This window comes from Mauremys mutica, chromosome 12 (genome assembly GCF_020497125.1).
Source record: "Mauremys mutica isolate MM-2020 ecotype Southern chromosome 12, ASM2049712v1, whole genome shotgun sequence".
Lineage (NCBI taxonomy): Eukaryota > Metazoa > Chordata > Testudines > Geoemydidae > Mauremys > Mauremys mutica.
This window is the reverse complement of record NC_059083.1, coordinates 33,096,937-33,121,172: the sequence shown is the minus strand read 5'-3', so window position 1 is coordinate 33,121,172 and position 24,236 is coordinate 33,096,937. Positions and strand designations below refer to the sequence as shown.

Below are 24,236 nucleotides of genomic sequence, written 5' to 3'. Positions count from 1 at the left end.
AAGACTCTATAGACTGGTATTTGGGGCACTCATTCTGCATATGGAAGACCTCGGAGCCACACACCCTGCTCCAATTACTCTAATTGTTTACTCCAAAGTGGAACAGGTTCAACGGGAGATGTGGAGGGAGCCCCCCATTTGAAACTCCATAGCCTTGGTGGTTGGGGTCACCACTGAAATGTGGCAGATCTGTGTTCAAATCCTTTCACCATCTCCAGCAGATGGTGGACTTGAACCATTGGTTTCCCATGTGAGTAACCTAATCCCTGAGCTAAAAGTTATGAGGGATGGGATTTGCCTTGATTCTTCCAAAAAATTGCATAGACACAACTCCAACTGAGTGTTTGCAGCTGAGAATTGCAAGCAGAGGGACGTGCTTCCCTGTATCTTGGACTTAGGTGTCAAACTCCTTGAGATGTGTGAGGCTTAGTACACACCCCTCTCCTCAGCATACCCCACTGGGTAACTTAGGTGGGTCCCTGCCTAACATGCTGACTTGAACGTGCATTCTAATCATAGGTGCCTCTCTCCCTCTCGCTCTCTCTTCCCCTTTATTCTATAGGGGGCTTGAGCACCTTACTACAGCTTTTTGAATCCCAGTGATTTTTTAAGTGCCTGAAAGTTAGATGTGGTGACGATCAGTGTCCCTTTGTGAATCTATCCTTACGTGCCAAAACACCTTTAAGAATCTAGACCTAAGTGACTTTTCTAAGGTCACACAGGGGGTCAGTACTACAGTGGGAATTACACCTAGGGTCTCTAGAGTGATTCATAAGAACATAAGAACAGCCATACTGAGTCAGACCGAAGGTCCATCTAGCTCAGTATCCAGTCTTCCGACGGTGGCCAGTGCCAGGTGCCCCAGAGGTAATGAAGAGAACAGGTGATCATCAAGTAATCCATCCCCTGTCGTTCACTCCCAGCTTCTGGTAAACAGAGGCTAGGGACACCATCCCTGCCCATCCTGGCTAATAGCCATTGGTAGACCTGTCTTCCATGAACTGATCTAGTTCTTTTTTGTACTAGGTAAAGTTCCACGGGTTGACTGTGTGTTGTGTGAAAAAAAACATCCTTTTGTTTGTTTTAAACCTGCTGCCTATTTTATTTGGTGACCCCTAGTTCTTGTGTTATGAGAAGGAGTAAATAACACTCCCTTATTTACTGTCTCCACACCAGTCATGATTTTATAGAACACTATCATATCACCCCCTAGTTGTCTCTTATCCAAACTGAAAAGTCCCAGTCCTATTCCTCTCTCCTCCTATGGCAGCTGTTCAATACATTTAATCGTTTTTGTTGCCCTTTTCTGAACTTTTTCCACTTCCAATATAACTTTTTTGAGATGGGGCGACCACATCTGCACACAATATTCAAGATGTGGGCGTACCATGGATTTATATAGAGGCAAATATGATATTTTCTGTCTTAGTATCTATCCCTCACTTTTTTGACTGCCTCTGCACATTGAGTGGATATTTTCAGAGAACTATCCACAATGATTCCAATATCTCTTTTTTGAGTGGTAACAGCTAATTTAGACCCCATCATTTTATATGTATAGTTGGGATTATGTTTTCCAATGTGCATTATTTGCATTTATCAACATTGAATATCAACTGCCATTTTGTTGCCATCACCCAGTTTTGAGAGATCCTTTGTATCTCTTCTCAGTCTGCCTGGTCTTAACTATCTTGAGTAGTTTTGTATCATCTGAATATTTTGCCACCTCACTGTTTATCCCTTTTTCCAGATCATTTATGAATATGTTGAATAGGACTGGTCCCAGTACAGACCCCTGGGGGACACCACTATTTACGTCTCTCCATTTTGAAAATTGACCATTTATTCCTACCCTTTGTTTCCTATCTTTTAACCAGTTATTGATCCATGAGATAACTTTCCCTCTTATCCCATGACTTCTTAATGTTCTATCCTTGAACAAGGCCAGCCTTCCTCCCCTGAACCATCTAGTCCCACTGTATTCACCATTACTGAACATGACAGCAAATGGAGGGATGGCCATATTCTCCACTTTTGAGCTCTGGAACTGTATCTCACTGTATTTTAAAAAAAACCCTGGCTATGGGTTTGTCCAGATTTCTTGAGAGGAGATTGAGGTTCTTCCTTTAAACATATGCAGAAATATCACTATATAGGCATAGAATATTCAGTAATTTAACGTAAATGGCATTTAGAGAGTATTGTTGCTCCTTTTAGCATGAGCAGTATTTGGGACCTTGCTGGGTTGTTTCCAGTAGGAAGAGAAATTGATGATATGAGTCAGAACTTTCTTTGGTGCAATCCTGTTTATTTACAAAGAATGTACAAAAAGTCTCTGTCCCTGAACATAGTAGGACCCAACAGGAGGCAGTTCCCTTTTTCAGGTATCCATGCCTGCCTTCCAGCCTGTCCTGAGTCCCAAGGAGTTGTGGCTATTCTCTCTCAGGGCCATACTGATGACTGCTTTTTGGGCTTTCACCTGACTTGTGTCTCGGCTCTGGTTCCTTTGTTTCTAACCCACAAAGAGACACACACAGCTCCAACCAATGTACACCCCAACCCCTGCATTTTCAATCTGTCCCCATGGAAACCCTTCAGCTCACATGGGTTGGCCTCTCCCCAGGCTTCATGTGACCATATTCCTGGGGCGGTGGTCAACATTGTCTCAGACAGCACCACATAAAGTAGCATTTAATTGCTCCTCTATTTAGCCTGAATGAAAGAAGCTCAATACACCCAGCATCTTCAACCAGGTCAATAATTGGTGACAGCCATTTACATCTTTGAGGATGGCAAACCCCCTGCCTGCATCTCAGCTCTGGCCATCCTCCCAATATAGTGCCACACTCAGTCATAGCCCATGTACCACCTCGAGCATGTACTTGCTAAGGACAATATTATTTCATTATTTTCCATATTTCCAAAGGGAGTATTTAGTTCTGGAGCTCATTTTGGGCAATTGCCTTCACATTCAAATTCCCACCAGGGAAAATAATAAAAATCCCTTATTTTAAATAGTTCTTGATGAATTAATAAAAAGGAACCGGGATCTTTGTGGGGTGCTGAGATCTGGACATTAATTAAATCTGAGCTTTAATTACCTGCATCATTTAAGGATCTTCTCCAGTCTGAAAGCAAACACATAGGTGAAAATGAAAATTCATCCAGATGGGTGCAGTATCAGTAAGATTCATTATCACTGAAAAGACTGTTAGAGAAAGAGAAAATCTTACCAAGTTCTGTTTGAAGTTTAGCTACACAATGAACAGAAAGAAATGGACATCAAGTAAGAACTTCTCTCTCAAGGTGAAAATAATTCCAGTCCAGGCCCCCCAAATCATCTGTTACAAAGGTCATTCATTCAGGCTCTGATCAGAGATTTTGCAAGAAAATTGTCCCCACTAACCCATGGGCAGCATATAGGACAGCTCTGAAGTTCCTCAGTGGCCAATATTTCAGCATGGCCTGGGCTAAAGGTTGCAACTCATATGCACCCCTTACTGAATCTACATAATCCTGATCCCAGTGGACACAGCCTTACTGCCCCTCTCCCAGTGGCTGTTTTATGAGACTACTATAGAGCCCATCTGTGCTACATGGAAAAGATTAAAAAATCCCCAAGTCATCATCATATGGCACCTCCAGCCAATGTAAATTTCAACCTTCATGAATATACATTTTAAATATTGTTTTCCTTATGAATTCCAATTGGCTACATACTGAATTGCATATTATGCTTATTGATGTTGCATATGATTTTCAAGTTGACATTGCCCTTTTAACTAAAAACATTCTTAACATAATATAACTTCACAGGAATGGCAAAACTGAACTTACTGTTGTTTTCAAGATGTTTCCCTAAAAAAGAAGCAAACAATTAAACATACATTAATAGATTTTTTGTGTGTGCATTGAGATTTAGAGGTTTATAATAAGAATTCTAATAAAAATAAGAATAAGAAATATTTAATACTAATTATGAAAATTTAATTGAGCAAAGCCCTTAGATTAGTGTTTCACTTCAATTTTGTGCCTATGTTCCCTTGAAGTTTAAGTTAATCATATGCTTAATGCTCTGATTCTGCGAACACTTCTGCATGTGCTTACCTTTACTACCCTGATTAGTCCCATTACAGTTAATGAGGCTTCTTAGGGTAATAGTGTTAAGCACATGCATGAGTATGTACCTAAGTGTGTTGGTGGGTAAGGATGGATGCAGGTGTTGAGGGCCTTACAGAATTGGGACCTAATCCTGCTTTCCTGCGCACTCTAAACTTCCATTGACTTCACTGAGAACATAGGGTGTATGAGCAATAACAGATCAGGCCATATAATTATTAATACTAATATTCTGATTATATGACTCCTGGTATTTAATGTTTATCTAGTTAATAACATTTCTGTGCCACCTTAAAGCATACAGTAAGCACTTGGTCAACATTTTCAAAAGTGGATGCCAAAATTGAAGCTAGTTGAACAATGGAAACATTATTTTAAAAATCTAAATTTTTGAAGTTTTTTCCATTCACAGGGTTTGAAATGGACCAAATCTTTCATTATTTTTACATTTTTTTCATTAAATATATAATTTATTTCAAATTTTGAAAATCCACAAATGCATTCCCCAACTCTTCCTCCACCCTCTTCCCCTCGCCCCCTTTTCAACACTGCCTTCAGTAACATAAATTACATACAGTTCTTTTAAATCACATTTTCCTTTTTCTTATTTTCCTTCTCTTTCCCTTAACCAGTTCTAGAACGTTTCAAACTTTGCAAAGTATGGAAAAGTTACAGGGTGGCAAAAGAGAAAAATAAATTCTAACTGATAATCTAGATCTTTTCAAAACTTCAGTATCTTTTCTACGAGTTACTCCATTGAAATCAATGGAACTACACATGTCCTTAAAAGTTAATCACATTTCAGCACATTGCTGGATTGAGGCCAGATTGCTCAGTACTTTACAGGATCATACTCTAGTCATAAGTGCTGTGACTGAGGTGTAAGTAGAAGAGCTGTGTTTAAAGTCCTATTTACAATCATCTCAATTTGCCTTTTGGTGCAACACGTCTCATGAGTAGTTTCAAGCCACTCACATTTTTTTTATATATTGTAATACAAAACCCTTCAAGTTTTTTAAAATTGATGTCTTCACTGATGAGACGTTTGAGGGGATTATTAGCACCCTGCTAACAGAAAAATAAAAATCAATAAACAGAGTTCTTATGAATATCATCCACAGTGAGGAATGAGTATTTACATATTTATTTATTTCTCTCAAAGGGAATTGAGATCAATCAATCAGGGCCAGCCACTGATTTTGCAGGGCCCTATCTGGAGTCAGACATAGCGGACAAAGGATGGTAGCTCACGAGGAAGGGATATTGGGATGAGGATACAGTGTAGGGATATTAAAGAAGGTTTATATTAGACATGGTTTATATGAAAAATGACTTATTGTTAATTGATGCCTCATAACTAAAGGTTTATGTTAAAAGTAAATTTGTGATTCTAACCTGCAAGCCACCAGCTGTGTCTGTGTGAAGCCTGCTCAAAGAAATACTTTGTATAAAACTTGTTAAACATTAATTAACTCTAAGTAAGCCAAAACAGTAGCTGTTATAGTGTATAAATAGAGACCCCCACCCTCTGTAAGTTTTCATCTCACTTTATCTTTGATTGTTAAAAGACAGGGAGTCTCACATAAATTGGTAACACCCCAAAAAGTAAAGAAACAGTGAAATAGATGTGATTAAGATAGAGAATGTATGTGACTGAATGGTTAGGGAGTTACCAGTCTGAAGAATTCAGTGTTGGCTGAAGAAGGTGTCAAGTGGGATCAACCAGATGACCCACCACACCTCAAAGGAAGGAAAAACAAGCATCTGACAGAATGGAGCCAGCCATCTGCTGATTGATTTAGCAACAGCAGAATGAGGCAACTCCTATGAACTAACATAGGGAAAAATCCCTATAAAACTGGACTCTAAAGACTGAGGACTTTGAGTCTATGGTTCTGATACCAACCTCCAGGAGCATCAGATGCATCTGACACAGACTCGGCTCCATCCTCATGACCAAGGTACCTGGCCAGTAACTTGGCATGAGCAACATCTAGGCTGGTAACTATAACATCTATACAGAACCTGAATGAATGATTGTGTGGATGAATATATGTGTGTGTGTGTATATAAGGAATAAGTAGTAATAGAAACAAGTAGGAAAACATTGTCTTTTGTTTTGTTATGGTATTTACAATAAATGTGGCATCTTTGCCTTATCCCTCTTAATAAGATCCTGCTGGTTTTTATTAGATTGGTACAACAACAGAAGGTTGCTTTAGGCTGAGAGATCTCACTGTAAGGGCAGAGGGAGGATTTTCATTTATTCAGATACCAGTTGAGGACTGTATCAGGTCATTATCAGGACCCAACCTTCAAATAAATTAGATACAAACTGAATAATTAATTTTCATGCCAAACTACTGTGATTGGACATTCATAATTACAGTTTATGGCTATGTTCAGGTTAATTTCAGTTTCACAATAGACACACAATGGAGAAACTTACTTTTATGAAAATGACCATTAAAGTTTATCCATCCACGTCATTATCTCCCCACTCTCTTTCCTTCTGTCTATTCTGTCCCTGCCCCTGCCGTCCTTTGTATCCACCCAAGCACTTTATCTTAGGAGAAAACTTTTCTCATTTAATTATATTTTTTTACTTTAGTATTTTACCTTTTAATCTGAAGAGATAAGCTGTGAGACCAATGAAACCAACTAAAACCACCAGAATCACACACAGCGCCACCATCCAGGGAGAGACCCTTGGGAAAAAGTGATCTGGAAAAAACAAAACAAACAAACAACACTCTCCTCCCCCCGATTCATGTTAGCTGGGAATCACTGATGAAAATCAAGTACTTTTATTCCAGATACAGTAGAACCTCAGAGTTTTGAACACCTCAGGAATGGAGGTTGTCCATAACTCTGAAATATTCTGTAACTCTGAACAAGAGGTTATGGACTTCAGCCATGGGGAGTTGGGGTTACAGCTGCAGGGTGGAGGGGGACAGTTGGGGCTTCTCTGACCCTTGGGCTGCCAGGGCTCCAGGTGGGGGGCTGATGTCTTCTGCCCAGCGGGAGCACCGAGGCTCAGGGATTTAGACTTGGGGGAATGCTGGGGCTCAGGGCTTCAGCCCCGTGGCTCGGCTTCTGATTTCATCCTCACGGGGGGTGCCGGGGCTCGGGGCTCGCCACAGCTTAGTTCCCAGCTTCAGCAGGGGTGGAGGGGAGATGGGGCTTGGGGCTTTAGCTACAGTGGGAGTGCTGGGGCTAAAATCAGCACTCCCCTCATAGCTAAAGCCCCGAATCCCAGTGTCCCCCACAGGGCTGAAGTCGACAACAGATCTGCGGGGCTGAAGCACTGAGCCCCAGTGGGGCTGAAGCTGGGAGTGGAGCCATGGGGCTGAACAGTATTTGCTGCAGTTTTTTTGTCTGTGCTGCTGCCTTATTGATTACTACTGGTTCCAGAGTGTGTCTGGTTGACTGGTAAGTCCATAACTCTGGTGTTCATATCTTTGAGTTTCTACTGTATATATATCAGGAGGATTTGTTTGATATAAGGAGAAAATATGCACTGCAAAACACAGCAGAAAATGATTTGTACATATGATTTCAGCTAACAGAATTTGGACAGATTTTAATGATATATACAGACAAAGAAAATTATATTATACATATACCACACAGGGAACAAAGGGTTGGAATAAATGGTAAATTTTCAGAATGGAGAGGGGTAACTAGTGGTGTTCCCCAAGGGTCAGTCCTAGGACAAATCCTATTTAACTTATTCATAAATGATCTGGAGAAAGGGGTAAACAGTGAGGTGGCAACAGGGCCGCCGGGGGGGGGGGAGGCAAGTGGGGCAATTTGCCCCAGGCCCCCATGAGAGTTTTTGGGGCCCCTGGAGCAGGGTCCTTCACTCGCTCCGGGGGCCCCAGAAAACTCTTGCGGGGCCCAGGCGCCCGGATCTTCTTCTGCTCCGGGTATTCGGCAGCTGGGGGTCCTTCCGCCGCCGAATTACCACCGAAGCGGGACCAGCCACCGAAGTGCCAGGTCTTCGGCAGTAATTTGGCGGCGGGGGGCCCCTGCCGCGGTTCTTCGGGGCACTTTGGCAGTGGATCCTGGAGCGGGAGGACCCCCCACTGCCGAATTACTGCCGAAGCAAGGGCCCCCTGCCGCCGAAGACCCCAGACCCCTGAATCCTTTGGGCAGTCCAGGGTGGCAAAGTTTGCAGATGATACTAAACTGCTCAAGATAGTTAAGACCAAAGCAGACTGTGAAGAACTTTAAAAAGATCTCACAAAACCAAGTGATCGGGCAACAAAATAGCAAATGAAATTTAAAGTGGATAAATGTAAAGTAATGCACATTGGAAAAAATAACCCCAACTATACATACAATATGATGGGGGCTAGTTTAGCTACAGCTAATCAGGAAAGAGATCTTGGAGTCATTGTGAATAGTTCTCTGAAGACTCCCATGCAGTGTGCAGCGACAGTCAAAAAAGCGAACAGGATGTTAGGAACATTAAAAAAGGGATGGAGAATATCTTCTTGCCCTTATATAAATCCATGGTACGTTCACATCTTGAATACTGCGTACAGATGTGGTCTCCTCATCTCAAAAAAGATATATTGGCATTAGAAAAGGTTCAGAAAAGGGCAGCTAAAATGATTAGGGGTTTGGAACGGTCCCATATGAGGAGAGATTAAAGAGACTAGGACTTTTCAGTTTAGAAAAGAGAAGACTAAGGGGGGATATGATAGAGGTATATAAATTCATGAGTGGTGTGGAGAAAGTGAATAAGGAAAAGTTATTTACTTGTTCCCATAATATAAGAACTAGGGGCCATCAAAAGAAATTAACTGGCAGCAGGTTTAAAACAAATAAAAGGAAGTTCTTCTTCACACAGCGCACAGTCAACCTGTGGAACTCCTTGCCTGAGGAGGTTGTGAAGGCTAGGACTATAACAGGGTTTAAAAGAGTACTAGATAAATTCCTGGAGATTAAGTCCATTAATGGCTATTAGCCAGGATGGGTAAGGAATGGTGTCCCTAGCCTCTGTTCGTCAGAGGATGGAGATGGATAGCAGGTGAGAGATCACTTGATCATTACCTGTTAGGTTCACTCCCTCTGGGGCACCTGGCATTGGCCGCTGTCAGCAGACAGGATACTGGGCTGGATGGACATTTGGTCTGACCCAGTAGGGCCATTCTTATGTTTTTATGGAAGGATGAAAGCAGCTTTCTTTGTATATTTATTATCAAATTATTAGAGGACATGAACAAGAGTGGCAAGACTGAACAGTAATGTCACAGGAGGTTGCAACATCCTTCACTGAGTTGGGAAAAAGATGGGTAGATGCTGAGGTGACAGCCTCAGGTGCATCATTAGTCAGATTCTGCAGGTCTTGTCAGGCTCATCCAACAAACAGATAAGTCAGGATCTGATATTTTTAATGTGATAAACCAGACGAAAATGGGAGGGTGAGTTTGAAAACTTTAAAGAGTAAAAACATTTGGGAGTTTTTGTTTTTAACCTACTCAGTAAAGGAAAACTGTCACAGGTGCTAGCAAGAGCCTTCTTCTGGCCTCCCACTGGGACAGCTGTGAGGGGAATCCATACCCCTGTGCTATGGTCCCCAGAGTGTGCTAAGCTTCTGGAGCATCAATGGACTCCAGCCACTGCCCCAATCTTGGGATCCTTAGGCACAGTCTCAGGCCCAGACCTGCAATCTGGCCCCCTCCTCCCCCACGTGATGGAACCTGCTCCCAGCTGTCTAGCCCTTCTGGGAGCAGTGCTCACCCTTCAGACTGTCCAGTATTTAAACACACCCTCTCCCAGAACTCTATCCAACAGCTGTGAAGCTCCTGGTTTACTGTTTAACTCTCCCATGGCCCCATGGTGGTTGTGAACATGTAACACATACTGGTAGTCAGACTTTCTACTGATTTTAACACTCAGTCATGTGCAGTGCAGGGAATACAGATCATATAGAAAACAATAAACCATCCTAAAGCCATTATCCCTCACTAGCTCACCCTTCCTGTGGGAGTCCTTGGGGGACCATCAATGTTCTGTCATGCAGGCAGGGTCCTCTGCCCCCTTTGCCTACCCTGCCCTAACAGCAACCTCCCTTATCTTAATCCAGTGCAAAATGGCTCTCTCCCCAGTTTCCCCTTGTGAGTCATAGAATTATAGAAGATTAGGATTGGAAGAGACCTCAGGAGGCCATCTAGTCCAACCCCCTGCTCAAAGCAGGACCAACACCAACTAAATCATTCCAGCCAGGGCTTTGTCAAGCCAGGCCTTAAAAACCTCTAAGGAAGGAGATTCCACCACCTCCCTAGGTAACCCATTCCAGTGCTTCACCACCCTCCTAGTGAAATAGTGTTTCCTAATATCCAACCTAAACCTCCCCCTCTGCAACTTGAGACATTGCTCCTTGTTCTGTCATCTGCCACCACTGAGAACAGCCGAGCTCCATCCTCTTTGGAACCCCCCTTCAGGTAGTTGAAGCCTACTATCATATCCCCCCTCACTCTTCTCTTCTGCAGACTAAACAAGCCCAGTCCCCTTAGCCTCTCCTCGTAAGTCATATGAATCAGCCCCCTAATTTTTGTTGCCCTCCGCTGGACTCTCTCCAATTTGTCCACATCCTTTCTGTACTGGGAGGCCCAAAACTGAACACAATACTCCAGATGTGGCCTACCAGTGCCGAATAGAGGGGAATAATCACTTCCCTTGATCTGCTGGCAATGCTCCTACTAATGCAGTCTCTTTATAGACTCCTGTTGGGGGGGGTCACATGCTTCATTTGTTCTGTCTTTTGGTAACTTTCCACATCTCCCAGCCTCGTCCTCACCCTATAGACAAGAGGAAATGTCTTCTCCCAGCTACAGCAAAGCCATTGTTCCAAGGGGGTTTACATTGAATAGATGATAATTGAGTGCTCATTTGCCATTATCTCTGGCCTGGCAGAGATGTGACACAATCCTGCTAAGTCATGGTGGATCCACGCAGCTAGAGACTTTCCATGACACAGTAGTTTCATCATACGATTTCATAAAATTATCCACAGTTCAGAAGTGGTACAGACAGAAACCCCAAATCCTCACAGAAACATCAAAACAAAACCCCAGAACCTCAAGGGGCCATGGAACCAGCTGGGGATCACCAAAGTGCAGCAAACTCCAGTCATGCACTCTTCTACCCCAAGAACACTGGGACCCCTAGCACAGGAAGTGCAGATGGCACAGAGCTGATTATACCATCTTAATGCTACCTGAGAATTCTTCTTTTTGCCACCATATCAGTACATAGAGGGGAAGAGAAGGCAGAATCTCAGGCCCATAATGCTCTGTTCATCATATGTAAGGTTAATATTTTGTCACAATTATTTTTAATAAAAGTCACAGAAAGATCACAGGCAATAAACAAAAATTCAGGGAAGCTCATGACATGTCTGACTTTTTTTTTTTTAAATAAATGAGAAGTGACTATCCGGGCAGGGGGAAGGGCTGGCAACTCAAAGCTTCGGGGCCCCTGCCACTCACAGCGTCTGACAACTGCGGGACTCTGCAGCCCCCAGCAGCTGACAGCTCTAACCCCACCGTCTGGAGCATGGGGCTGAAGCTGAAGTGGAAAATGCCACAGAGGTCTCTGAAAGTCATGGAATCCATGACCTCAGTGACAAAAATCTTATCCTTAATCATATTTAACACTATTCCTCATCTGCCAATCCATTATGAGGCAGGACGACTAGTCTATCCCATCCACCCTCTCAGTTTGGGTTGGAAACTTCACTTTCATAGTCACCTCACCAATTTAAGTAAGTTATACCCACCTTCCAAACCCAGACAAAATGCTCATTTATAAATAACCCATTGTCCAATAACTGGCTATGCCCCAGAACTCTACTTTCCTTGTTCATCAAACAATATTAATTCATTACTATCTTACCAGGAACAAGAGAAGAGCATTGAAATATCTTTAGAACTTAATATACTTCACTTGCATTCAATGGCTGGAAAAAAAATCTAAAATGTAGAAGCACCTATGAGCCTATTAAATTCTTATTTGTTTCACTGTAACTTTAAATGGCATAGACATATTTTAGCTTTAATGTTATTCAGTAAACTTAATTTAGTTAAAGGTTTTGCTGATTACACTGGGTGGTTTTGATGTTAACTAACCTGATATAAAAATTGTTGATTCTTTTTCATGGTTGAAGTGAGTGTTCCTGATGAAGCAGGATATGTTCTGGTTTGAATTCTCTGTTATAATAATAGAAGTCTGTGTTTCAAAGAGGCCACTCTCTCCTCTGGATTTTGACTCAGAAAAAGAATGTAAATGCTGCCCGCTGAGACTTCGCCAAAGGACCTAGGGCTCTGGATACCATCCTGATGACTGACACATGACTCGAATCCCTCCTTCTTGGTATCCATCAACAGACATGAGAGGGTTGGAGCCTAGGCCTGGAAAAGAATGGGACAAATCTATGATAATTCTATATGTTTTATCAGGGGAGCTGGTAGTGACCCCTATTTTTAGGTTGTCTCACATTTTCACATTATACAGGATTCTGGTGACCCGTTAATTGGCAAGCTGTCATACCCCCACTGTTTGAAACAGGCCTTTGATATTCAGCCAGGTGCCAGCCCTCAGCCTAGGGAAGTACCTCTCCTTACTCCCATGTAATTTCAGTCAGGTTTTGCTGAGAATAAACTTAAAAATTGCCATTTCCTTTCTTTCACTTGTGTTGCTCCTGACAGAGTGATAACTAAATACTTTTGTAAAGACCATGCTCGCACAGCTACCAACACAGTACCCTGTGCTGTGAGAATGCCTTGGAGCTGACAAAGTGGGTATTCACCCACGAAAGCTCATGCTCCAAAACATCTGTTAGTCTATAAGGTGCCACACGATTCTTTGCTGCTTTTACAGATCCAGACTAACACAGCTACCCCTCTGATACTTGGAGCTGACAGAGCAGTTGTAGCAGGATGTGGGGAGCAGTGGGTTTCCTCCAACCACCTCTGGACCCAACACTCTGGGATGCTCATCTCCCCGTGCTGAGGGCCCCATATGAGCTCCCCAGACTTTCAGTGGTGGGGACAGACCGAGGCATACTGGTTTTCACCTGACCATCCCCGCATCCAATACCTCGACTCAGTGGCCTATACTCTGCTCCACACTTCAGTAGGTCAGTCTATGGCTGCTACTGCTGTGAGACCTGGAGCTCAAATGGTAGTTGACTATGTTGCAATGGTGAAGGTTGAGAGCTCACAACGTACTGATTATGTGTGATGATGGTGTTCTTACAGATGCACATTATAAAATACAGTTTCACATTTTTCATAAACCACTAGGAGATTATGTACCAAAAACTCTATTAACAAAATTGTATTTAGATTGGAAAGTCAGGCCCTCAATAGTTAGGACATTCCAGAGTGAAGGTGGCCTGTACAACCTTAATTCTCATGCTTTGCGTGTAGGCATTCTGATACAGTCTTTAATTACATCAGCATACACTATTATTTCCACAGGACCCCTGCCTCATTTAGGAAGACTAAAGAGCAGGGGGAGGTGCAACTGTAAATCAACCCTTTCCTAACATTCGAGTGCTTCACAGTGCACCCTAAATAACATTCTTTTTACTTGGTATTTAAAATATAAACATTCAGCACAAAGGCTAAGTTTTTATTAGGGCAGTTAACTCATGTGATTAACTCAAAAAATTAATCGTGATTAAAAAAGAGTAATCATGATTAATCGCAATTTTAATCACACTTTTAAAAATAGAATGCCAATTGAAATTTATTAAATATTTTGAATGTTTTTCTACATTTTCAAATATATTGATTTCAGTTACAACACAGAATACAGAGTGTACAGTGCTCATTTTATATTATTTTGTATTACAAATATTTGCACTGTAAAAGTGATAAACAAAATAAATGGTATTTTTCAATTTACCTCATACAAGTGCAATATCTTTATTGTGAAAGTGCAATTTACAAATATAGATTTTCTTTGTTACATAATTGCAATCCAAAACAATGTAAAACTGTTATATCCTTGGGGCAGCCGGTGTAGGAAACAATCACTTGAGGCCAGAGAGCAGGCAGCTAACAAAACCTCCATTTTATTTACATATATACAGAGAGCTCCTCAGCCGGTTGAAACCGGTTGAGCTAACCCATAATAATCTAACTCAGTTGCCATAGCAACAAAACCATGACAACCAAATACACAACAAAAACTTTAGAGCCTACAAGTCCACTCAGTCCTACTTCTTATTCAGCCAATTGCTAAGACAAACAAGTTTATTTACATTTACAGGAGATAATGCTGCCCTCTTCTTATTTACAAAGTCACCAGAAAGTGAGAACAGGTGTTTGCATGGCACTTTTGTATACAGCATTGCAAGTGAAGGGTATGCTTGTGTTCATTTTAAACAAAATGTAATTTAGAAGGTACTTATGCATAAGGAAGCATGCTGCAGCTCACCACCCTAGGAACATTCTAGAAAAGGCCAAGGGGAGGAGGGTGAGCCCAACATGTGGAATGGAGAAGTATAAGCATGTGATGAACAAATCCATATATGGAAAGGTTAAATATGATTGGTTAGAGGTTTGAGATATGTAACTTGTTATGTAACTGCCATGTGCTATAAAATAGCAATGGGGTGTGTGGGGGGGTGCTCCTTGCTGGAAGAACTTTGGCTGATTTTTGTACCAGGGTCTCTCCCTTTGTGCACGTTGAATAAAGTCTTGTTGAATTGAATTGGATCGAATTGAATTGAATCAAAGACCCTTGATTCTGCCTGGCATCGGACTCATTTGGGAACCACAAAATCCCAACACAAGGTATTTATGTGCCAGAGGCACATGCTTCCATGCTGATGACACTCGGTAAAAAATTTGTGTTAATTAAATTTGTGACTGAACTCCTTGGGGGAGAATTGTATGTCTCCTGCTCCTTGTTTTACCTGCATTCTGCCATGTATTTCATGTCATAGCAGTCTCAGAGGATGACCCAGCACATGTTGTTTGCTTTAAGAACACTTTCACTGCAGATCTGACAGAACACAAAGAAGATACCAATGTGAGATTTCTAAAGATAGCTACAGCACTTGACCCAAGGTTTAAGAATCTGAAGTGCCTTCCAAAATCTGAGGGGGATGAGGTGTGGAACATGCTTTCAGAAGTTTTAAAAGAGCAACACTCTGATGCGGAAACAACTGAACCCAAACCATCAAAAAGGGAAATCAGCCTTCTCCTGGTGACATCTGACTCAGATGATGAAAATGAACATGCATCGGTCCACACTGCTTTGGATTGTTATCGAAAAAGTCCATCATCAGCATGGACGCATATTCTCTGGAATGGTGGTTGAAGCATGAAGGGACATGTGAATCTTTAGTGCATCTAGCATCTGTGATGCCGGCTTCAGTGATGCCATGCGAACACCTGTTCTCACTCTCAGGTGATATTGTAAACAAGAAGCGGGCAGCGTTATCTCTTGCAAATGTAAACAAACTTGTTTGTCTGAGTGATTGGTCTGAACAAGAAGTAGGACTGAGTAGACTCATAGGCTCCAAAGTTTTCTACTGTTTTATTTTTTAATGCAGTTATTTTTTGTACATAATTCTACATTTGTAAGTTCACCTTTCATGAAAAAGAGCATTACAATACTTGTATTAGGTGAACTGAAAAATATTATTTTTTGTTTTTTACAGTGCAAATATTTGTAATAAAAATAAAGTGAGCACTGTACACTTTGTAGTCTGTGTTGTAATTGAAATCAGTATATTTGAAAATGTAGAAAACATCCAAAATATTTAAATAAATGGTATTCTCTTATTGTTTAACAGTGTGATTAACCACATGATTAATTGAGATTAATTTTTTTAATCGCTTGACAGTCCTAGTTTTTATACCTTCATTAGAAGGAAATACAATAATTTATTTCCAAATTCAAAATAGCCTTGAATGCAGGAAACTATATTAATACTTTAAAAAGAAACAACCCCCGCCACCAAAACCACACCCAACCAACCAATCAAAACATGGCTAAAGATAGAGCTGGTCAAAGAAGGGGGGGGCATAATTTTTAAAACTGATCCCCATCTCTGTTATATAATCGATTCCGACTCTACATAATCACTTTTAAGTGTCTTAAAATCCAAAACAGTTCCCGGAGAAAAAATTCTTTGAAGAGATGTTAAGTGCTAAAGATCATATTCAAACAATACAGAACTTAAAAGGAAATAACTAGTTAAGTATTTAATTCTAACAATCACCACACATCCAGACATTCATCTTACCTAGCACACCTTGATTTAGTCCAGGGGTCGGCAACCGTTCAGAAGTGGTGTGCCGAGTCTTCATTTATTCACTCTATTTTAAGGCTTAATGTGCCAATAATACATTTCAACGTTTTTAGAAGGTCTCTTTCTATAAGTCTTTAATATATAACTAAACTATTGTTATATGTAAAGTAAATAAGGTTTTAAAAATGTTTAAGAAGCTTCATTTAAAATGAAATTAAAATGCAGAGTCCCCCAGACTGGTGGCCAGGACCCGGGCAGCGTGAGTGCTACTGAAAATCAGCTCATGTGCCACCTTCGGCATGCATGCCATAGTTTGCCTACCCCTGATTTAGTCCAATAATGCAAGAGCATTCAACTAAAATAACTGTACTGTTTTAACTAAACCTACATAACTTATTTTGTTGCATCACCTGTGTATAGAGAAGCCTTGGATATTAATAATATCACCAATTAGCACTCAGTTTCAACCTCACTTCTTTGGGGAAGATGGCTGGTAAAATGGTCATAATAATGCAGTTTCAGCCACAACTTTTTACTTCACTTTTTTCCCCTAAATCCTTTTCTGTCAGGTTTTGGAATGGAATTACGACTGGTAAGTGCTGATATCAGTAGTTAATATCTTCTAGTGATGGATTCAGGAAAGGTGGCCAGTGCTGATTTCATTATTATATCTATCAGCAGCCTGTTTATGTCACACACCATGTTTAATTTCTAGTGTCTCATAGGGGCGAACAAATTGTCTGTACATGATTTTGCTCTTTCCTCTCTGAGACCCCACAGTGTAGTTCTAAGTGATTTTTTTCCCTTCCTGCAATGTTCTGTATGGTTCAGTCTTAGTTTGTCACTGCTTCTGTTATAACTGAGAGTGACTGAAAGTCATCATGGATTGCTGCACTACTCATTTTACTTTGATACACATCAAGGGATGCTGTGGAATTCTCATCACAGGAGGTTTTTAGGAACAGGTTGGGCAAATACCTGTCAGGAATGTCCTAGGTATACTTAACCCTGCCTCAGCATGGGAAGATGGACTAGATGACTTGTTGAGGTCCCTTCCAGGCTGACATTTCTATGAGCCTATGTATCTCCTCTTCATTTAATAATAGTTTGTCTGTCTCTGTTTTCTCACTGTCTAACAATGGTTGGGACTTTAGCAGTAAGCTGGGTTAGAATAAAAAAGAGAAAGATTGAAATGTTGGTGGTCAGGAGAAACCTTTAGAGGAGTAGTCAGTGTCAATCTATCATTTCCATGATGGATGAGAGCCTCAAACTCTTACTGGATCCTTTGCTAGTTCAGGGTTTTCATACAACCATATGGTTGTATAACTTCTCTCTAATATGGTGACATGCCTATCCTGCAGTCCTTATTGTCCAACTTGGACAATGAAGAGTATAAAAAAATACCTCTAATACAGAAACATATAGGTTGGAAGCTTCCAGCTTATTTGCTAAAGTTATACACTAAGGCTGCGTCTGCTACTAGGAAATAACTGACAGCAAATAAGGAATTCTGGGAAGTGATATTCAAATGGCGGGGGGGGGGAGTGCAGTCTCAGGATAAAATATCAATACAGTTTACTGACCTGCTACCTTCAGTTCCAATACAGCTTCTCCATAAAAAGAACTTGATTGAAAAAAACATGTATATTGTCCTTCGTCAGAGGGTCTGATATTGTGTATCCTCAAGGAAACATTTCCATCTTTGATGCTGTCTCTCAGAAATTCTGTCCTTCCCTGATATTCTGACATCTGCAAAACATTCAGTTCCTTCCCATGCCGATACAGGTGCACGACTGAGGAGAACTGGTATCTGAACCATCTCACCTCCATGTTCTCTGCACTCATCTTAGGGGACAGGTGACAGGGTAACACAATCTCCTCACCTGCAGTGGCTATTATGGGGTGGTCAGGTCCAATCACTTGAAAGTGAGCTGTGGAATGTACCAATAAACAAACAAACAGAGAGATTGAGAGCGAGATTGAGAATTGTATCTAGTAAGTCAATGAAAAGTCAACAATAATTTCTGGGGGAGGAGGAGCAGCCCATTGTAGGGACAGAAACAGCTGCTCTCCTGACACCCACGTTTGTGGGACTCTGTGGTGGGGCACACAAACCCCACACTCGCCAGGTATGGCTTATTGTGGGCCCAATCAGCCCCACCTCTCCCCACTGCACCTGCAGTTGGTGCCAGGGAAGGGGTTAAAAGGGCAGAGCCCAGCTCAGTTTATGGCTGCCCCGGAGAGAGAGCAGATCTCCAGCTTTCACTCAGAGAGGCCTGGCTGGGCCAGGAACTCACTAGACACTGCCGCTGGCCAGAGCTTCCCTAAGGGAAGCTGGGTCTGTCACTAGACAATGGTTTGATTTGTCACTGGTGACTGACCTGCTGGCACTGAGTAAACCTGCGGCTGGTGGTGCTGTGCCTGAAGGGGGCAGCAGCTAAATAAAGCCCTTTCATGTCCTTTCACCTGAATAAGGAGCCAGTGGTGGTTTGTCACCAATTCAGTAGTGACCTGGTCACACGTGGTGAAAAATGTGGGCATTGATCTAAGGCTTGTGGAGGCAAGAAGCCCAGCTGGCCCATATCAGTGACCCCCTCAAGGCCTGATGGGGTGGTTTGGTGCCACATGGATCTGGACTTGGAGTTAAAGTAGATGGTGGAGAACCACCAGCAGCAGGCCAACCAGGAGCAACAACAGCAGCAGCTGCTGCTGTAACAGCTGGTGTCCCAGCCACAACAGCCATTGCTGAGCAACAACAATAGCAACGGATCTGGGAGCTGGTGGCCCAGAAACAGTAACAGTGGCAGTGCCTGGTTCAGCAAGTTCTGACTTTCTTACCACCTCCAGAGTGACTGGGCTGCAGGCCCCATCCCACTGACTCCAGTTGTGCCAGCAAAACTTACTCAGATAGGCCCAGAGGATGACACTGAGGCCTCTCTCGTGACTTTTGAGTGGGTTGCCATGGTGGCACAGTGGCTGCCCGAGCAATGGGCCATGGTTGGCTCAATATTTAACCAGGGCAGCACAGGACACATAATGAGGCCTTGATATGGTTGTGGTCATGGACTATGCCCAGGTCAAAATGGCCATTTTGGATGCCTGGACGTCACTGACAGCACCAAGCACCAACACTTTTGGGAACAAGAGTATCCCTGAGGAGCCCAGCCTGTGTGGTGGCCCAGAAGCTTTGGCACCTGTACTGGTGGTGGCTGAAGTCAGAGATATTATCCAGTGCTGAAGTTGTGGAACTCATCCTGATGGATCACTCTGCAAAAATATTCCCAGAGTGTGTGTGTAGGGTGTGTGTGTGGGGGGAGAGATTGAGTGCTAAAGCATGTGGCAGCTGAACCTGTCAGACTAATGTAAAATCATATGGCTGCCAAGGCTGCTTCAGAGACAAGTAGGAAGAGCCCTGTGGAGGCCAGAAGATAGCTCAAGAAGAAGGGAAAATTGGGTAGGGAGACTAGCATCTCAGGGGCAGGATCCCTGGTACAAAGTTGCTGCCCTCATCAGGCTCCAGGAATCTGGGAGGCCCTAGCTGGTTCCAGTAGAATCCAGGTTGTGGGGAAGGATCTGTCTGAAGGGTTGGGCCAAATTCTAACCTCACCCACCAGAGACTGGTGACTGGCTTTTCATATGGGTGGCCCAGTAACCTGTGCCATGACTGGCCTCATAAAGAGTGAAACTACAGGCAGGTCTGGAGAGTAGAAAGCTGGCCACACACACTGAACCTAGCCAAGCTGATCATTTTCATCCAGATAAATAGGGCTGAGGTGGTAAAATGGGTTGATTCAGGTCATGGTCAAACCCTAATCTGGGACGACTTGGTACAGGTTACTGGGCTCACTGAGGAGACCATTTACTGACGGTGCATCCATGGCAATGTGAAGCCTGACCCAAGTGCCCAGATCCATCTGGCTACAGGGGAATGTCTGGGTCCCTACCAGTGGGATTGGCCTCAACCTTCCCTCATCCAGTCATTCTGGGCTGAGAATGGGAGTACTTTGGGGAGGTACTGATGAGCCTCCAGATACTCCAACCCTAGCTTCCCCTGTGAAGGGGGTCCAGGAACCTGGCAATCAGAAGAGTCAGGGCTGATAACGGGGAATCATGAACACCAGGTTGCTCCCCCAGATTCCAAACCAGGCAATGCGCCAACTGCAGCTCCCCTGGGGAAACTGGACATCTTTTCATAAAGCTCCGACTTTGTGGGAGAACAGACTTCTGAAAATGGTGCCCTGTCTGAAAGAGGTGGCAGCTGAAAAAACCTTTTGTTTTCTGAAATGAAACTGGGGACCCAGTGCTGGTTCGTCTCCAGCTCAGAAGCAAGATGGTCACAGATTCCTTCTTCCTAATTCCTCCACTTCACTTACAAGTGGGAGGCAGTGAACAGGTCCCCAGGCAAAGTACACTAGTAATGACACAGCTCAGCTAGTTTCACATCAGGCGGATTGAACTGAGCTCCAATTCATCTCAGACCAGGCTCTGCTGGTTACTCATTGGGGAGTGCGGGGTAGAAGATATAATTACAGGTCATTTTCAGTGAAGAGTCCAGTCTTGGGAACTCATTTCCCTCTGTGTCTGATGGAGATTAAGTCTGTTGACCTTCAGGACACACAGTCAGGCCTATATCTTCTCCTAGGCTTTGAGAACAGGGTGAAGTGAGGATGGTGTAGGTGGTAGGATAGCCCACTTTCCAATTTGTGAAAAACAAGAACTGAGAGTTGGAATTGCTGCCACCCCTTTTCCTCTTTCCCTGCCCGCCACTTACTGCTCTCTCCACCCAGGGCCGGCTCTAGGCACCAGCCTACCAAGCACGTGCTTGGGGTGGCACCTTGGGAGGGGGTGGCGATCAGGTTTTGGTTTTGTTGTTTTTGGTTTGGACAGGTGGCGCTGGGGCGGGGCGGGGACTTGGGTGGCGCGATGCGACGCTCGGGGGCGGGGACTTGGGCGCTGTGACGCGGCGCTTGGAGGGGTGGGGACTTGGGCGCTGCGACGCGGCGCGATGTAGCGCATGGGAGTCGGGGACTTGAGCGGCGCGGCGCGATGTAGCGCTGGGGGGGGGCGGGGACTTGGGCGGCGCGGCGCAATGTAGCGCTGGGGGGGCGGGGACTTGGGCGGCGCGACGTAGTGCTCAGGGAGGGGTTGGGCTGCACTCTTTTTTTTTTGCTTGGGGCGGCAGAAATGTTAGAGCCAGCCCTGTCTCCACCTCCTTTCCCCGAGGGCAAAGCAGGGCTCTACGGGGGAGAAGTGACTGGAGCAGGGTGGGGGAGGAAGAGCTGAACTCCAGGGGTGGGAGTGACTGGGGCAGGACAGGGGAGGGAGAGCCGAGCTCCAGGGGTGGGGGCGACTAGGGCAGGACAGGGGAGGGAGAGCCGAGCTCCAGGGGTGGGGGGGAGTGACTGGGGCAGGATGGGGAAGGGAGAGGCGAGCTCTATGGGTGTGGGGGTGGCTGGGGCAGGATGGGGAAGGAAGAGTCAGTCTCCAGGGGTGGAAGAGTGACTGGGGCAGGACGGGGGAGGGAGAGTCACAATCCAGGCATGGTAATGACTGGGGCAGGATGGGGAAGGAAAAGCCATGTTCCAGGGGTGAAGCAGTGACTAGTGTAGGATGGAGGAGGCAGAGCCGAGCTCCAGGGATATAGGGGTGACTGGGGCAGGAGGTGGGAGGGAGAGCCGAGCACGAGGGGTGGAGGAGTGATTAGGGGAGGATGGGTGAGAGAGACCTGTGCTCGAGGGGTACGGGTGACGTGATGTCACGGAACATACAAAAGTCAGGGCCCTGCACCCCCGACTTCCTGCGATTCACCTGACTCTCAGCCAGCCAGTAAAACAGAAGGTTTATTAGATGACAGGAACACGGTCCAAAACAGAGCTTGTAGGTACAGAAAACAGAGCCCCTCAGTCAGGTCCATCTTCGGGGGTAGGGAGCCCAGACCCCAGTTCTGGGCCTCCCTCTGTTTCCCCAGCTAGCTCCAAACTGAAAAGCCCCATCCAGCAGTCTCACCCAGTCACACCCCCTGGCCGCTCCTCCAGCCTTTGTCCAGTTTCCCGGGCAGAAGGTGTCATCTGGCACCAACCCGCTCCTGGGCTCAGGTTACCTGCTCACATATCACCCCTCAGGTGAAGTCACACTCTGATATCCCACTACCAGCCAGCACCAATGCAGACAATACCAGTAAAACTCCCATGCAACATTTCCAGGTCAATACTCACAACTCCCTGTCCTGTCACACATGGGAAGGATGGGTGAGGGAGAGCCGAGCTCCAGGGGTGGGGATGACTGAGGCAGGATTGCGGGGAGAGTTGAGCTCCAGGGATGGGGGTGACTGGGGCAGTAGGGGAAGAGAGAGCTGAGCTCCAGGGGTGGAAGGGTGACTGGGGCAGGATGGGGGAAGATGAACCAAGCTCCAGAGGTGGAGGTGACTGGGGCAGGATGTGGGGGGAGAACCGAGCTCCAGGGATGGTGGAGTGACTGGGGCAGGATGGCGGAGGGAGAGTCATGCTCAAGGGGTGGAGGGTGACTGGGGAAGGATGGGGGCAGCATCCTAGGGGCGGGACACCAGTTGGCTGAGAAAGAAGCTGGGTGGTGAGTCCTGCCACCAGCCCCACTCCTCAAATGCTCTTCACGATCCCTCTGCTCGGGCGCTGGCCTTCAGTACCTCTCTCTGCTAGAGCCAGGCAGTTGCTGGGAGCTCCTCCAGCTCTAGCAGGAGCTGCTCTTCCTGCCTTCCCAGCGGTGTCTGGTGTCTGGTGAGTAGTGCTGACTGGACACTGTCAGGTCCCCTTTTCAACTGGACTTTCCAGTTTCCAGGGATGGGGGTGACTGGGGCAGTAGGGGAAGAGAGAGCTGAGCTCCAGGGGTGGAAGGGTGACTGGGGCAGGATGGGGGAAGATGAACCAAGCTCCAGAGGTGGAGGTGACTGGGGCAGGATGTGGGGGGAGAACCGAGCTCCAGGGATGGTGGAGTGACTGGGGCAGGATGGCGGAGGGAGAGTCATGCTCAAGGGGTGGAGGGTGACTGGGGAAGGATGGGGGCAGCATCCTAGGGGCGGGACACCAGTTGGCTGAGAAAGAAGCTGGGTGGTGAGTCCTGCCACCAGCCCCACTCCTCAAATGCTCTTCACGATCCCTCTGCTCGGGCGCTGGCCTTCAGTACCTCTCTCTACCCGGCAACCCTGGGATATATGGATTTTTCCAGGTACAGGGAGAGTGTCAGTTTTCATGTAAAATCATTTGGTTTTACACTTGAATGGTGGAATCGACACACTTAGCTGAGCCAATAATTTGCACAAGGAACACAAAATACATTGAAAGAGTGGGAAAATTACTACCTGATTCCAGTGTGTGAGCAGGTAGCAAAATGAAGAAGATGATGTAACCAGCCAGAGAAGAGCTCACAATGGAGACCTGGAGGCATGTGAAAAACCTCATCTTCATTGTAACTTGTTCTGAATGACAGAATTAAAAGAGAAAAATTAACATATTGCAGAGACAAGTCAAATATCATCCTGGACTTTAAAGACTAGAATATTCTAAAACAGAACATATTATATAAACCCCAGTGTAGATAGATGTTACCAGTGAACCCACTTATTTAAACTTATTCATTAGTAAAACTTTAATGAACATTTGTGATTTAAAAACCAAACAAGACATATTGAATGGGAACTTGTAGTGTGAAGCGTTAATCTGTTGCAATGTGCAGGGCTTGAATTGGACCAGTTCATGCTAAGTCAGAGACCTCACACTCTTTTTAGGCTCCCATCTTCTCTAGAATATCAGCTTCCTTTTAAAGTCACTCTCTAGCCCTTATAGTTGTAAATAAAACCTTC

General features: G+C 44.4%; 1 pseudogene; it reads right to left on the bottom strand.

Annotated features, from left to right (window-relative positions):
- The window catches only part of LOC123346685, a 34,869-nt pseudogene extending 11,028 nt beyond the window's left edge, over positions 1–23,841 (bottom strand).
- Positions 23,842–24,236: the final 395 nt, after the last annotated feature.